At 35.7% G+C, this 16,434-nt stretch overlaps 1 pseudogene; it reads right to left on the bottom strand.

The window, feature by feature from the left end:
• Nucleotides 1–398: 398 nt before the first annotated feature.
• The window catches only part of LOC120622141 (elongin-C-like), a 51,374-nt pseudogene continuing 35,338 nt past the window's right edge, over nt 399–16,434 (bottom strand).

Here is a 16,434-nt window from a genome sequence, read left to right as displayed (position 1 = left end):
GAGCGATCCTAGTCATAACTATAATAAATTCACAATGGGTTTAAATAAATACTAAAGACATGTCAATATGTAGTTCCCATGTTTATATGTAGTTGCACATTTAAACTTAATTCTTAGCATTTACTTCATGGTTACTGAAGTAGTTTACTTAATGGTTATTGAAGTTTTATTCAAAAGGTAAGATATAGTCATCTACAAATTAAAATATTTATTTTTCAGTTTGTGAAAATGGCTTTAACTCATTTATGTGAGGAACAAATTTCAACTCTGACAGTAATCTGTTTTTCAATAAATTTTATAGTTCTCAACTGCATACAGGAACAGCAAATATGAAAGAATATTTAACAATGAGAATTGAATGCTAAAAAAATTTAGCACTTTATTAGATTGTATTTTATTTAACAATCTGCGAAGTTCACAGCCATCAGCAGTTCCAATGTAATTTCAGGTACAGTTGGGAATTTGGCATTCTCAATGGAGTTGTTTGTATAGAAAACCTTGCAGATGAAATTTAATAGCACAAATGAAGGAATCTTTTAAAATAGACTTCAATGGCTTCATTTTTTAACATCTAAACTGGGTAACTCAACATGGCTCTTATTTCTGTTGTTAAGGCATTATTATTATTATTATTATTATTATTATAAATTTATGACCGTCAGAAGATATCAACTTGATATACAAGGCATTATAGCCTTCACAATCTCCATAGGATTTCTGCTCTGCATCTGTATGTTCTTATGAAATTCTGTTTCATTGTTCTAGAACTTCAATAGTTTCTTGTCAGCCTCTGCAGCTAGGTCCTTGTGCTCTGTCACATTTCACTACAGGGCCATCCCCTCTCCTTTACCCTGTGTTTTTAATATTCTTGTGCATATATTTAGAATGGAATTGCTGCATCCAAGTGAGAATGCTTTTTCATCTTTACCAGAAGTCAGATTTTATGGTCACTGTAGCAAGAAGGTGAAGGACAAAATTGGTGGTAAACAAAAATGGAAACAAAGCCACTGTGAATGTTGGGACCTGTATTTGTGTCATGGAAGTGGAAAAGGAAAGAATGATCTTCTGTATCATCAGGCAAGTGAGGCTAGAGATCTCTGAATCTGCTTTCTGACTCAGAATTCTGAGGACTAAGGGCATGTGAGAAAAAGCTGTAGAGAGATATCAATTAAACTAAAGATGTTGATGGATCTTACTGTTAATGATTTAGGGATATTTTTTCTAATGGAGTAGAAATTCCCAAGAGACCTCAATTAGCACCCAGATATGGTGCAGCAAGATGGCGACAGGATGGGAGGAGATATAGGGTCAAACCAAAATACACACTTGAATTGGCCGTTGTCATGAAGAGAGGACTAGCATTGTGTACTTAAAAGATTTACAGTAATGGTAATAAGCCCTTTGGAAAGGAGAAAGGAAAGAAGATGAGGGGAGAAGGGCAAGAGAGAGAGAAAGAGAAAGAGAGAGAGAGGACCTAACTAGGCCAAATAAAAGTGAATATTTGTGTTATTCCAAATTCTTCACAAAGCTGAAAGAATTTATGGATGCATGGCTTGGCCCTATGAAAGTTATCCAGAGTGTTGCTCACTCATAATATTTGAGAGTCTAGAAAGTGGAGGAATAATAACAATAATGTAAGAAGACATTCATGTCTGTTTTCAAAATAAATAACAGAATTCTTCTTTCATCAAGTTTGATTTTATGTTTAATACATTATGTAACAGCTAGCCAGATATTATATTTCCTTATAATTTAAATAAACCAGAGTTGAGAGACCAAGGAGATATGATCTTAAACTACTTGTATATGGAACTTTTCATTTATTCATTTGTCCATTCATTCATTCATTCATTCATCAAATATCTATTAAGGGCTTATTAAGTGCCAGGAAGTAACCTAGGCCCTAGAAGTACATCAGTGAACAAAATCTTCAAATTTAATTTGTAGTAAATAAGAGTAGTAAAATGAGAAAATAGAAAAAGTATGTATACTTTCAAAAGTCTTCCAGTAGTGGTGGAAGAATAAGAGCTAGGACCAAGTCTTTTAATGACCAGTTATCTGGTTCTTCCTTCAACTAATTCAGTTTCAAAACAAATATATTGAGCATATATATTAGTTTACATGTGAATGCTAAGAGTTGGGAGATACAAAAATGAAGTAGGATTCCAGCTCTTAAGAAACAGATTTGAAGCCAGACAGACAAACAATTACAAACAAATTGTATGCTCATGGCTCTGATACAGCTGAATGCAGGGAGCTCTGGAGCACGTAGTAGATATGGTTCTCTGCACTGGAAGGGATAAAAAAGGCTTTCTAGAGAGGCCCCTGAGAGCTGGCTATGGAGGAACTGAAATGGGCCAGATAATTGGTGAGGGAATAGCATCCAGGCTGGGGGAGAAGAATGTGCAAAGATCTTCCCTAACATTGTTTTAGAGCCATTATCCTGTTAGAATCTGCCAATCCCCTCTTTCCATCTTCGGACTTTTCTAGAATTAAGTTCTCTCCTTTCTGGGTACACCGCTGGCTTTTATTTTCACTAATTTGTCTTGTTTAACAGAAGGCAAAAACAGTGATCAACTTTGAGTGTAGGTATATATTGACTGGAAGAAGCCAGAGGAAGCCCTATGGAGTGCTGGAATGTTCTAGATCTTGATCTGGGTGTTGCTTGCATAGGTGTATACATACTATGTGCATGCTAGACTTCAATGAATCAAGAAAGAACTTCCAGCATAAACAATCTTACTCACATCAGTCCTATGATATTACTTTTATATGACAAAATTTAGCACTTGGTGTCAGATGTATTCTTTTGTTGTTGTTGTTTTTTATTCTCTGTTCATTTCCTATATGATAATTTTTTCAGAAACCAGATTATAAGTGCCATTTGAGACCTTGATTTTATCTTAGGCTCATGCTTGTCTTCTGATAGGGAATCATCACTGTCTTAGGTTGGAAATACACAAGTCCACATACAGTGGGCAACTTATTTTATAATATTTTAGAAGCTTCTTTTGTATATAACTGTGGTACATGCGTTTTTGTTTCTCTTTGAGTGTATTGCAAAGAAGATAATTCTACTATTTCTCTTATAGTGTCTAGGAGAGTGAACTGTGCATAGCCTGAATACTCAATAAATATTGTGGAGAGGGAATGAGTGTGGAAAAATCCAGAAAATGTTTCTATTTTGATTTATGAGCTCCTTATAAAAGAGAGAAGAAGGACCTAAATAGTATGCTTAAAGAATCTTATTTCTTTCCTACCTACCTGAAACAGATTAAAAAAGAAGAAATTAAAATCTTGAATGTTGAGGAATAAAACACCCATAGAACAAATTTTACCTATTCAAGTTTTATGAATCTCCAAATAACAGGTTTAAGTAGATTTGCTGGAACTTAGATGCACATGTCTGGCAAGCAAGACAACTTTTAAAGAAAAACGGTTTTTTGCCTTTCCTCGGGTCACAAACTTTGCCTGTAGCTTAGCTTTTGCTCTTAGAAAATATCAGGTAAAAAAGAAAAAAATGTCATTTATGTAGTGATTGTAGAACGATTTCAGTAAGAGATCTAATCTCAAGCAAAGCAACTCACAGATCAGCTGAACCTTCATGTAAAGACAAAGAAAACTAAGCCTGGATTCTTTCCATGTTGTTCAGGCTGGGTGATATTTGAGGCTAGCCAAGGCAAAACTCATTGAGTACTTTCAAAACCCTTCAACAAAACTGTATTATAAACATAAACTTGCTACGTGACTAGATGTTAAGTGTTCCCAACACTAGAAAAAATGATAATTATATGACAGGATAGAAATGTTAGCTAATGCTATATGATATTCAAATTGCAATATAAATATATCAAATCAAATATGTTGTACACCTTGAACTTAAACAATATTGTATGTCAAATGTAACTTAATCAGAAAAACAAACCAAAACAGAAAAAAAACCCTTCTGGAGCTCTCTTTCTTGGTAACCTCTGTGCCCAATTCTCTCTTCTAACTAGGGTTGCCAGGGAGCAGATCGCACAATGTTCCTCTGGTCTAGAACCCAGGAGCATTGTGCCCACCCTGGGCTGTGCCCATGTTCTCCAGGAATGCTCAGTCAAACCTTGTCTATCTTTAGTCCCTTTGCCTTGAGATTTTGACCCCTGTCATCCAAAGGTTACCTGTTGATCCCAGATCCAAACTGTGCAGTTATGTTTTATTGATGCAATCTTACTAATGGGTGATAATATTATATCATGTTGACTCCTTTTACTTTCACAATCAAATGTACTTAAAATGCTTTATTGTAGAAAACTGAGAAGACACAGTAATACTTTTTTCGCTCTCAAAAGAAAGTTAGCATAAATTATGCTAAAACAGTGATTCTTATTATGTGATTGGCAAACTAGGTGTGATGCCTTTGACTCCAAATAAATATTAAGGGGATTAAGTGGAATGTTGGGTAATTATAAGTCAAGCAGTAATATGGGCAGCAAAAGAAACCTTACTGGTCAGAACCATGTTTTTTTTTCTGGGTTTGTAACAATTGCTGAAGAATTCTTGGGAGCAAAAATGGCGTGGCATTTTCATATTTACTTTGAAAGTGAGATGACCAAGTGTACATGATAAAATATTAAAAATTGGGTTGATAGGTACCACTTATAGATAAGGTGATTGAATATATTATTTTATAATTAAAATTTTTCATGTGACTTTTCTAATGTTAGTAAAAAGAATCAGAGAATAGTACGTGACTTAATAAAATGATTTAATCATATTTTTATATTTTCCTTTACCAAGAGAATCTATATTAACTGATATTTCATACATGAAATTGCTACACACATGAAACTATGAGGATAAATGAAAACATAGAGTGTGTTCTTTTTGAACAAGGATTTCTTTAACATGTGAGAGGAAATAGGACAGTGATTTGTCTTCTGGTTAAGGATAATACTGAGAGGATTGACAGATCAACCAAGAGGCCTGGAAAGGGGGCTGTTGGAAAAATTATAATGAGGAGAAGAAATTGCTTTAGAAAGCTGTCTGGAAAAATAATAAAGATAATGATAGCATATTATTTTCAGAGTCAATATCAAACATATGACTCAGGTATCAAAAAAATTACTCAAGAGAAATAAAAAGATATGGGGATTTGATTAAATGAATTTGGACTAGATTTCAGGAAATACGATTTGACCTTGAACCAGGACATTTCCATTCATTTAGCCATTCGATGTGAACAGCTACTATATCTTAGTACTATATTATGGAAGATATTCTATTGTCAACTCTGGTGAATGTAAGAGAAGTGGCCTGGTACAGAAAAATTCAGTGTTTTGTGGTTTTTTAGAGGGAAAAGTAAAAACGGAACAGGTCCTTATAATATTGATTTTATAATGAATTAAAAATTATGATTCTCTGCAATCCCACTACACAGGTAGGAAAAATAAGCTGCAAAAGGGCAAGTAGTTCTGGACCTTAGATTCCACAGTAAGTTGACATTAACCTCACTACCGATGTTCATCTAGACCCTCATTAACCTCTGACCCATGATGAACATGCTTCAGGTAAAAAAAAGTAAAGATTATATTGTAATATGAACAAATTACCCTGTTAAATATTTAAATGTTTACTAGTAGTACATAGGCTGTGGTAATTCACACACAGTAGTTAGACATTAAGCTGCTATACAGTAGCCTATTAACTACAAAACGAGTTTGACAATAGATTAATTTTTAACATTTTTAATTAACAAAGAATGAGCAAGATAAAGCTGAAAAATGAAGAGCCACACTGAGTCTGAAATAGTGAGCAATTTGGAAATAGTAATTCACTGTTTATTCTTTTCCATGTATGCAAATGATCCAGCATGGTTAGACATATTTTACTTTTTAAGATTTTCTCATCAGAAGTGAAACTCTCACATTTATGTAATTGTCCAGTTATGCTGTATGTTAAGATGGAAAGTTTATAGTAAATATTTTAAAACTATACCAGCATGTAATAAATTTGATGAATAAACATTTGGGAAATGATAGAGTCCTATTAGCAATTTTTAAAAGTGAAGAACGTCTAGTTAGAAAACCTTCTCATATATGAAATAGGCTTTCCAGTTGCCCATGGATTTTTTTTATTAGTCATCTGTTTCTTGCTTTAGCCCAAGTCTTAATACTAGAGATAAGATATAGACTTTATTAACACACACACACACACACACACACACTTCATCAAAGTTACAACAAATTATGCTCAGCCAAAATAACTGTGGTCTTCGTTAGTAGAAATTTTAAATAGTTGACATTTAGATATGCATCCATATAATAGTTTTTAAATAGACAGTTATTATTAAATGAAATTATTCTTTAAATTAAAAAAAACAAAGTAAACACAACCTAAAGAGGTAACTTTCAATTTCTTCCTTGCTTTTAATAAATCTTAATTTTGAAAAGGCAGATGAAAAGAACTTGTCACCAATTAAAAATGGTTCACTAACATATTCATAAGTTAGGATTTATAGTTGTTCTCATAATAAGTTCTTATTATAAGAATTATTGAAATTGTTTTTGAATACAAGTTGGCTACCTCCATGAAGAAACTAAATGTGCATGATGAAAGTTAGGTTGGTTTAAAAATATGTTCCATGGCTTTATCTCATTTCTATTCTCCCTTATCTAATTTGTGGGTCTAATGATTGCCTGATTCATGGTATAGTTTTTGTACCTTGATGACAAGTTAAAACTATGACTTTTCTTAGATGTACCTATATAAACTTGCTTAGGTAAATAGCTTATTAAAAAAGCATTCTCCCTCTCTCCTTTCCTCCCTCCTTTTCTTTCTCCATTTCTCCAACTTTTTGAGCATATACCTCCTCCTGATGTTCATTTTCTTTTAAACAAGTGATGTCCCCCTAGTCTTGTTTAATCAGATTTTAAAAAATATTACTCAGCATGTGCAATGACCTTTTAACAGCAGGTTAACCTAAAGTCCTTGCCAACCTAAGAGTCTAACGTTTAGATGGTTTGTCTTTTTGCCCCTTTCTCTGAAGTGACTGAATCTGGTGCTAACCCTTCTCCTGGAGAGGTTAGGTAAGGTTATGGCTCCAAATATTGGCTCTGCCTGTGGATTGTTGTATCATCACTTATTCTGGTCCCTAGTTTGTTCCCTCCGCCCCCCTCCCCACTCTCTCTGCCTCTCTCTCTTTCTCTCTCTTTTTTCTCTATTTTGTAAAATTTCTTTCCTTTTCCTTTGGCTAAAAAAGTGATTTTTAATACCTTATAAAATGGCAAAACTGTCCTAGTAATCTTGATGCTAATATCGTCCCCCACCCTTCTGAGAACCAATGAGCTAAATAATCACTTTAGACAAAGACTGATAGAAGTGAACGCGCAACATGGCAGGGGTCTTAGTATAGCTCAACTTGTGTCCAACTTGTGAACCTTGCTGAGGTCCATAGATGTGTGAGCCCGAATTGGCCCGCTGAATTGGTGGCACCAAGCCTGAGATGCTTGACTCTATAACAACACATCAGAAGGGAAGGATGATTCTGGGCATGACTCAGTGGCAGTATCTATCAGCCTAGAAAATTATTCCTCCTTCCCCTTGTACTCATCTCTGAGGCTTATGATCCTAAGCAGGATCTTTGAGTTAAAATGGAAACACTTGTTTGGCAAAGCTAAGACTCTGGGCACAGCACAGTGTTTTGGCTGCAGTCATGTGACATAATGTAATACGCAAGGAGAAAGAGACATTCTATTCACTTCAAAAGCCAACAGCCACGATACTGGATCCTCATGGGGTCAGGTGTATTAGCAGTGGTGAGAGGCTGTGGTGTATGTGGGGACGGCAGTGCCCAGAGAGAGTGGCAGTCCTGCAGCATGGTGCTTGGAAGATGGAGATGTCCACACTGTCAGGGCAGCGACAGGTTGCAGAGATGAAATAGTGTGTCTGGGAAGCCAGTGGAGCTGCCTAGTGGGTAACCACACTTATTTGGGAGCCAATTGGAGACACCCTGAAATATATGGATGTGAGGAACATTCCTGAGTTCTGAGCTATTGGAGGAAAACAGCAGTGATTTCCTTTTTTGGGTTATTACTACAAATTGACTACTTGCTACAAGGGTGACTCTTAAAGAAACTCAGTCTCACAAAAAAAACATATCATAGCATGGCCATGCCTCGATATTTTAGTCTCCAAACCAATTTCCATTCAGTCTACTCTTTAAGAAGATAGAATAATGAGAAAAGACATCGCCATTTTGATAAAGGAATGAATTGCAAAATATGAGGGGAAAAAAGTCCTGGAATTAACAAAGGGCAATTAAGGTAGTAAAAGCGAGGGAAACTGATTTTCACATTACCACATATATTTCAATTAAGCAGAAAAGAAACTTATTCACATATATGTATTCACAGGAGGCAGAAACAGAGAGCAAAATAACCATGAAAACTGCCACTGGAAATTAAAGAAGTGGAAATAGAGTAGTTAATTCTTATACTCAGCCTAGTTTCTTTTCAAGCCGAAAAAAAAAAAAATGATGGTGGATTATATAAGCAAAGCTAGAATAAAATTACCGTGAAATAACACTAACTTTTAGCATTTTCCTTTACGTGTATCCTTATTATTTGTCAACTCACCTGAACATTCATTTTTTTCTTCGTGAACTGCCCGTAGACTGGGCAATCTTTGAACACCAAAAGCACATGTTTCTTCATGCACCAGTGCATACTGAATAGGGTTGTCCTTTTTCTAAATTATTACCTGCTTTCCTGTGCAATTTTCATGAGCAAATATGGATATTTGCACATGCAAATGGAAATGCATGAAAATAATATGTGCTTGTATTAGTGGGCCCCGGCAGGGTTTAGCTTTTTGGAATAAAAGCCCAGGAAATGCTGCACAGATTCCTGAGAAAGTTTCTCTCAGCAAGCACAACCTGTGAGCCTAGGCAAGGAGTTATAATTCCATGAGCCAAATATCCACTGGTGAAATGTGTATGTGTATACACACACACACGTACACACACACACACACACACACACACACATAAATATTTAAAATTTCAAGTTGTAGAACATTTTAAAAGACAACATTTTACTAGGATATTGTATGGAAAACTTTTAGTTCCAAAATATTTATTAATACCTATGATTTGAAATGTAGTATAAATATTTTAATTTCCTTGTAAACTATTGCTTTAAAGGTTATATAATTATGAAAAAACAAAAGTGGAAGCAGAATATTCAGGGTTATATCGCCAAATAATATCTCAAAAGCAAAAGATTACAAAAATTAGCAAAGATTAGTAATTATACAGAGCCAAGCTTCCTCTCAGAGAACACATATTTCAATATTTTAGGGGAACTACCATTTTACTAATGCATTATTCTAATGCATGTCTTACAGCTATACTTATACACTTACTTATACCTTGAGAAATCCAGTGGTAGCCTCTGGTCTGAAATCTTCCAGCCATGGCTAACGAAGTGACTTTGGATGCCTCTTAGTACCCTAGAATCTCTTAAACCTGCTCCATTTACAGATGCTTAAGCCTGAGTCTCACCTTCATGACACAGACACAAATCCTAAAGTATATTTTTCAGTTTGTATTTCCACAGCATAATTTTCTTGGTCAACATATTCTGAAGCATCATTTAGGACTTTCTACTTTCTTATTACATTTCTTCTCATCAGCGTTCAACTTACAACCTTTTTTTAAAATTAAAAAAAAATAGTATTTTACGAAGGGAACAAGGAACGTTTTACTAGATCTTCAGGATGCCTAACAACCTACTGAAACGTGAAAAATGAAATCAACCAACTGAGATTGTTATATATTATGACGAATAATGGTTCAGATGATTTTTCCTCATTATTCATTGTCAGCTGTTTTGTGAATTCATGGTGCAAATTGCACTTTCCAAAGCTGCGGCCGCACAAGCAGCTGCGTGCACTCCTGTGCCTGCTCCGTTTCCCCCTGGGCATGCGTGTGTGCGCTGCAGTGGAGGCTGGTGTGTGCGTGTTGGGGGGACGCTGGGAGTGTTCAGGAGCACAGCTGTGACTTCCTGTCCCACATGCTCTTCTAGAACCTACTACCACTCTCTCAAGAATTGGAGTCAAATTCTCCTTTTCTTGGATCTGGGCAAGCTTGTGATTTGCTTATAACTGGTGGACTGTGGTTCAAGTGACACAATGTGATTTTTGAGGGCTGGTCATATCAGACAGTGCCGCTATGCCTCGCTGGCTGGGACACTCCCTTTGGATCCCTGGCTCACCATGTAACAGCGAACACCCTGAGGCCTCCATACTATAAGGAAGCCAGGCCACAGGAAGAGGCCACATGTAGTCACTGGTTAACTATTTTAAAGCCAATATTCTTAATTTAAAAATAAATTATATCTAATACCTCAAAAAATTAAAAATTGATCTACCTTTTGACCCAGCAATTACACTTCTGGGTATTTATCTAAAGAAAACCAAAACAACAATTCATAAAGATCTATGCACCCCTATGTTCATGGCAGCACAATTTACAATAGCCAAGATATGGAAGCAAAAGACAATTGGATAAAGAAGTTATGGTTCATATATACAATGGAATATTACTCGACCATTAAAAAATGAAATCATACCATTTGCAACGACATGGCTAGACCTAGAGGTTATTATGCTGAGAGAAATGAGTCAGACAGAGAAAGATAAATACCATATGATTTTACTTACACGAGGAATCTAAGGAACAAAAAGAACAAACTAATTAGAAACAGACTCACAAATATAGAGGACAATCTGGTGATGGCCAGAGGGGAGGAGGTTTGGGGGACTTGGAGAAAAGGGTGAAGGGTTAAAAAAGTACAAATTAGTAGTTGATAGATGGTCATGGGGTGGGGAGCCCTGCATCGGGAATGCAGTCAGCAGTAATCTAACGGCTAGGTGGAGGGCCGGAGGAGGGAGGGAGTAATTAAGGGGATTGTTTTGTAAACTATAGAAATGTCTAACCAATGTACTGTATACTTGAAATTAATAATAAAGTTAAATTAAAAAATAAGTTATATGTAGAAAAAGTATATGCGAAAGTCTATCCTGAAAAGACAATGTTAGTCACACCGAGGGATACATTGCACAGAGTGTTCTTGGGACACAGAAAATTTGAGCTCAGCCAGCAGACGTTTGCCAGTACCTGTAAATAAGGGTAGCGCTGATCTCATTTCCTGTTCACTCTTTTCCTTCCACTTTCTCTCTTTTCCTTTCTCACAGTCAGCAACCTCTTACAAGGTGGGCTGGTGTGCTTATGTGGTTGGTGTTGGGTGGTGAGTGATAAAATGTGACATGAAAGTGATTTATGCTCAGCCGCTTTTCATGCACATCATACTGTGGGAGAAGATACTTACATGTGCTATAAACATAAATATAAATATAAATAAATATAAATATAAAGCTTCTATTTTGCCCCACAAACCATAGTGAGAAATAGCCAATAAACTCTCTTTAAAAAAGAGAAATTACAGTGCCTAATGCTAATGATGGACAGATCCATGGCTAGAGAACCCCAACAGAAAAATGTAGTAATAATTTTCGACTATGTTATGCACACATTTAGTGGAAGAAAAATGAATTCCAAGATGAATAAATAGTTTGGAGTAGAAAACACAAGTGTAAGACAAATAAATAAACTGCAGTAGAAAATGTTTTTTAGTGATAGTGCCTCTGTTCCTGGTAATTCCCTGTACACAGGTAGACAGGAGGCTTGTTTCATCTCAAGGCTGAACACAGAACAGTTATAGTGAGTTCCAGGCCCATGTGGTCCTTCCTTTTGTAGTGAAATATTGCAGCCAATCTGAGGTAAGTTCTGTGCCACTTTAGCGTTACACACGTTTTTACATTACATGCTGAATTTCCTTTTGTAGTGAATTTCACTTCTCAGGGGAGAAGTATAGAGAGTGGACACCATGCATAATGGTACTGGGACATGTCAATTCCCGGTTACTATGTAATGTGGTCCGAAATATGTCCCTTTCTGGATAGCCTGCAATCTAAGTGATAGTTAAAAACATAAATTTGCCCAACCTTTTCTGGAGAGAATCATTGCCCCTTTTATGTCCATTCCAATCCTTTTTTTAAGGAAGTAGGACAGGTGTGGGAGAGATCATACCCGCAGAGAGACCACAAAGCAGATGCAACTGTTTTCTACAATTTCATCTTTCTTTTTGTGTCAAAAGAATCACTTCCATCATCATTGCCACATGGCTATTTACAAAAGCATCCCCGACTTGACTTTAATTCCTTCTGACCATGTCACTTAATCTTTGGTCCAAAATTTCTACGGTTTCTCCTGTTTGAGAAGCAGTATCTGCAGTGGAAAAAATGCATAAATGTAAACCATCTGGGCTCTGGTATTGCCCTGTGATTAATCAGAGGGGCTGATTACAGTTCGAAATATTCATAAATATTTTTCCCTTGAAAATTTGTGTTAGTCTTAGCCATAAACCCCTTTAGACAACTAGGCATCCTGCAATCAAGGGTAGGAAACAGAAAACAAAATAGTCAAGAACTATGTGTTGAGTAAGTGCCAAGTTTTTGGTTCTAGAGTACGGAAAAATCTCCCAGAATTCAGACAGGTAAGCAAATTAGTCATGCAGGCAGACTTTCATTCTGTTTCTACACTATGCTGTGGATGAAGAATTCTGGGGCCCTGAAGTCTTTTTGTTCTCTGGGAACAGGGGCTGAAGTCTTGTCTGATCGCTCCCTCCTCCTTGTGCCTTCTTCCACAGATGTCTGCTATGGCCTGTGGCTCCTGGAGTTTGGAAGCCAAAGCAGAGCATGGGCAGGGAAGTAGCAGAGCCTGGAGGTTAGAGGTTGAGGGAAAGGACCTAGGAGAATAGAAAAGTTGGTGGAGAGAGAGTCAGAGCCTGGATGGATAGCAGAGTTGGGTGTGGAGTGGTGGTTGGGATATTACAGATTTATAAAAGCATGAAGTGTAAAAAACTGACTAGGAATAATAGGAGATATAAGATGTTTAGCTGGATGATTATGAATGGAACTCTCAAGGGCTTTTGAAAGACTCGAGTAAAAATTAGATTCCTTGTGTGTTTGGACTGAATTTCTTCAGAGGAGTGGATATGGCTTCACAGAATTATGATGTGTTATAAAAGGTTATAAATGAATATCCTTTATAGGAAGGTCCCACCTTGCCCTCTGCCTGCCAATTGCTAACATTGGTTGAGGTTTACTCTATTCTAGGAACTGTGCTAAATACTAATAAGAAAACCAATACTAATAAGAAAACTTGCATGATCTTATTTAATTTTCATGGCAATACTATGAGGCAGAAATCATTTCATTATACCGAACAGAAAAACAAAGCTGAGAGAGGTTAAGTTACTTATCCAAGTCATATGGAATTCGAACCCAGTTGCATTCAATGTCCAAGTCTATATTCTTAAATATTATGTAATACTTATTTTGAAGATATTAATTGATGATTTTTTTTATAATAAATTTCTGGAATCATGAAAGCTCTGGGATTTGATGTTCTCTGCTGTGATATGGCTCATGACTTATATTACATGCTTTTGTTTATCCTCGAGGTTCATCAAAATATAGCTGAGATATCAAAGACACATTTATACAAGTTGCCAGCACACTGGTAAGTTTTCTGGATTCTGCCTTATAAATGTCCCAGAATATTTGTGAAGTCCCAAAACAATATATCTGTGAAGCAGCCATGAAAAGCTAGCTCTTTTCCATTAAGACAGATGTTAAAGAGGTTGGAAAGATGTTAAAAATGCTATTCCTCATATTTTTTGCTTTGGAAAGTGTAATGTTTTAAAGTAAAAATATATTATTTGTGTTACCATATAATGGATTTATTTTTGTTTTAAATTACTTAATACATTAACATTTTAATAATTTCTCAATTTTAATTTCCAATACTATAAATATCAACATAAACAAAAGCCCTTTGGGTTCTGAGATGAACAGTTTTGAGAATCACAGACTTAATTATTTGCAAATCCATGCACAGCATATTTTTTGAAATCTATTATGCTCCAGCACTGTGCTAGGTATTGGAAAAGATAAATCTGACATAAGCCCAGCCTTGGAGTAGCCCCAAAGTTTATGTGTCATTGACATTTAAAAATAATTACAGGGTACACAGTACTGTTATGGCAAGGTTACAAACAAAATGCAAATCATTCTGAATTGCATTTAGTTTAGGATCCCAGTTACAATCTCATAGCACTTGAGGTGTTTCCAATGTCCCCATTTTATAAAAAAGGAAACCGAGGATCAGAAAGTCATGTGGCCAAGGCTTCACAGCCAGAGTGGTAGACCAAGGTAGCCAATTCAACAGATAGGGCATGTTTGTGTTATCATTCGGATTTCTTCACCTTTTTTTCTTTCATATCCTTGGATTATATAATAAATATAAATCTCATGGAACTCAAATTGTTAAAAAAAAATTAAACTAACAAATCTCCTTTTTGGGGACAGCTTATCTGGTAAATTAGTGATCTCATTAAAAGTAAGCTAAATCACTTGGTATTAATTGTATTTGTTACTTATGTAAGATAGCAATATATGAGCTTCCCTTTTTTGTAGGGTAAAGAAATATTTACTGTTAAATGGAACATACATAGTGTCTTAACTAAGAGGATGTTTCTATTTTTATTCAATTTCATTAAAATAAAAAAATAACTAACAAAGAATCAACGTCTAAATAAACATACAAACAAATAAAATAAAATGCAATAAATCCTCTGGGAAATCGCCTTATGCCAGCTGATATTATTTTTCCCTGTGTAAAACTATGTCCATTTTAGAAGGTTCTCAGTGCAATACATGTGGATCAGTGGAACTTGCATTCAATAAGGAAAGCTTCGTAAATACAGACCTTGTGCATTTTACTTGATCTGCCATAGAAGTGCATTTTGTTGAAACATAACTTTTAAAAGCTCTTCTCATATATTCAGAAATCCCATTCTTGCAGAAAAAAAAGCAACAGTAGCCTGTGAATCCTTTAATCATGAACATTAAAGAAGATCTGTTCTGAGATTGCAAGGCTGCTGACTAAAGGTAATATTTTCTTGGCTTGTTTCTGGGCTGCTAGCTATCTTTGCATGTGCATGAGGCTGATGTAAAATGACATTTGCACCTGTTGTTGCCATCATATGTTAATTAGCATAGTGCCCTAAGTAGTAACTGGGCCATCACATCCAAACAGAAACCATTAACATATTGCAGCTGTCATGACTAAGAAAGGTACTGGGGCTGGGAGATGCGTGCATCCCTACATACCTTGGCTCAGTTAGCTCTCCCAACTGGAGTCACTTGGGAGAAGAAAAGAAGCGTGGAATGTAGCCAGTCAGGAGTGAAAGAATACATTTTACTGCAGGTTTACTTTCATGTATTATGCATAGCCTTCAAGGTCACTGCATGATCATTTATAAGATTTTAATGAGATATCAAAGTGAAAAGAATGGAATGTAATTAATGGAATCTTATTGAAAAGTTAGACAGGTATAATAAGAACCCCCAAATGCAAGGCAAACTTCTCAATTCTAGAGCTAAGTAGGAGGCCAAATATCAAAATCACACTTGTAGTGAGGGGGCAAGTATCATCATATTGAGATAGTGCCTCATTATTAAAGGTCTTAAACTCTTTTCAGCAATACAATTCCAAAAATTACAGAGCACACAGAATTTTCTATAAGAGAGTAATGATAGGTACTTGAGTTAGAATACACAGATCTTTTCTAAACCCAGAGGAGACAGATGACCTCTTCCAGGACTTCAAGAAGAGTTTCTATTAAGTATGGATATCTTCTATGAATCATTGGAACAGGGCACATAGGTCAGCTATCTTATGCCAGTGAGCACTCCATTCCCCAGAAGGTGTTTTGTTCAACATACAGTCAGGTGTCTTTGAAGTTAGTTTGGTTCTATATATTTTTTCAACTTATAAAAATTGCTCGGCTCATACAAGTGTTGGTTAAAATATAGACGCATAGCATAGGAGGTCTAGATTGATGAGTACCTATTTAACCAGAAACTTCATTCAATTGACTTTTTGTTTATTTGTTTTTGCACTCAACCTATGAGAAAAAGTCAAATGAAAAGAAATTAAGTGGCTTACATGTGTTTATATAAAGCAAAACAACTTCCAGGATATATCCAAGGGTTGATATCCACGCTACTAAATTTTCCATAACTTTATACTCACATTTTTATTCAGGGAGAACTAATGTTAAAAATAGTGATCCTCGGGCCCAAAGGACTTTGAAGTCTTTCATGATTCAACAAAGAAAAATAGATTCCATTCAACACACTGTTCCAAGGCAAGAATGTGTGGTAGTGTTTAGAAAGGTTTCGAAGCTAATAATCTTGGGGGAAGAATAACTGATTAATCACTTAACCCAAAAATCTAGATATCTAATTCCTTAAACATTCTGGTTA

The sequence above is a fragment of the Pteropus medius genome, unplaced genomic scaffold (genome assembly GCF_902729225.1).
Source record: "Pteropus medius unplaced genomic scaffold, Ma_sr-lr_union100, whole genome shotgun sequence".
Classification (NCBI taxonomy): Eukaryota; Metazoa; Chordata; class Mammalia; order Chiroptera; family Pteropodidae; genus Pteropus; species Pteropus medius.
Note: the sequence above shows the minus strand (reverse complement) of the source record. Positions and strands in the feature narration are given on the sequence as shown.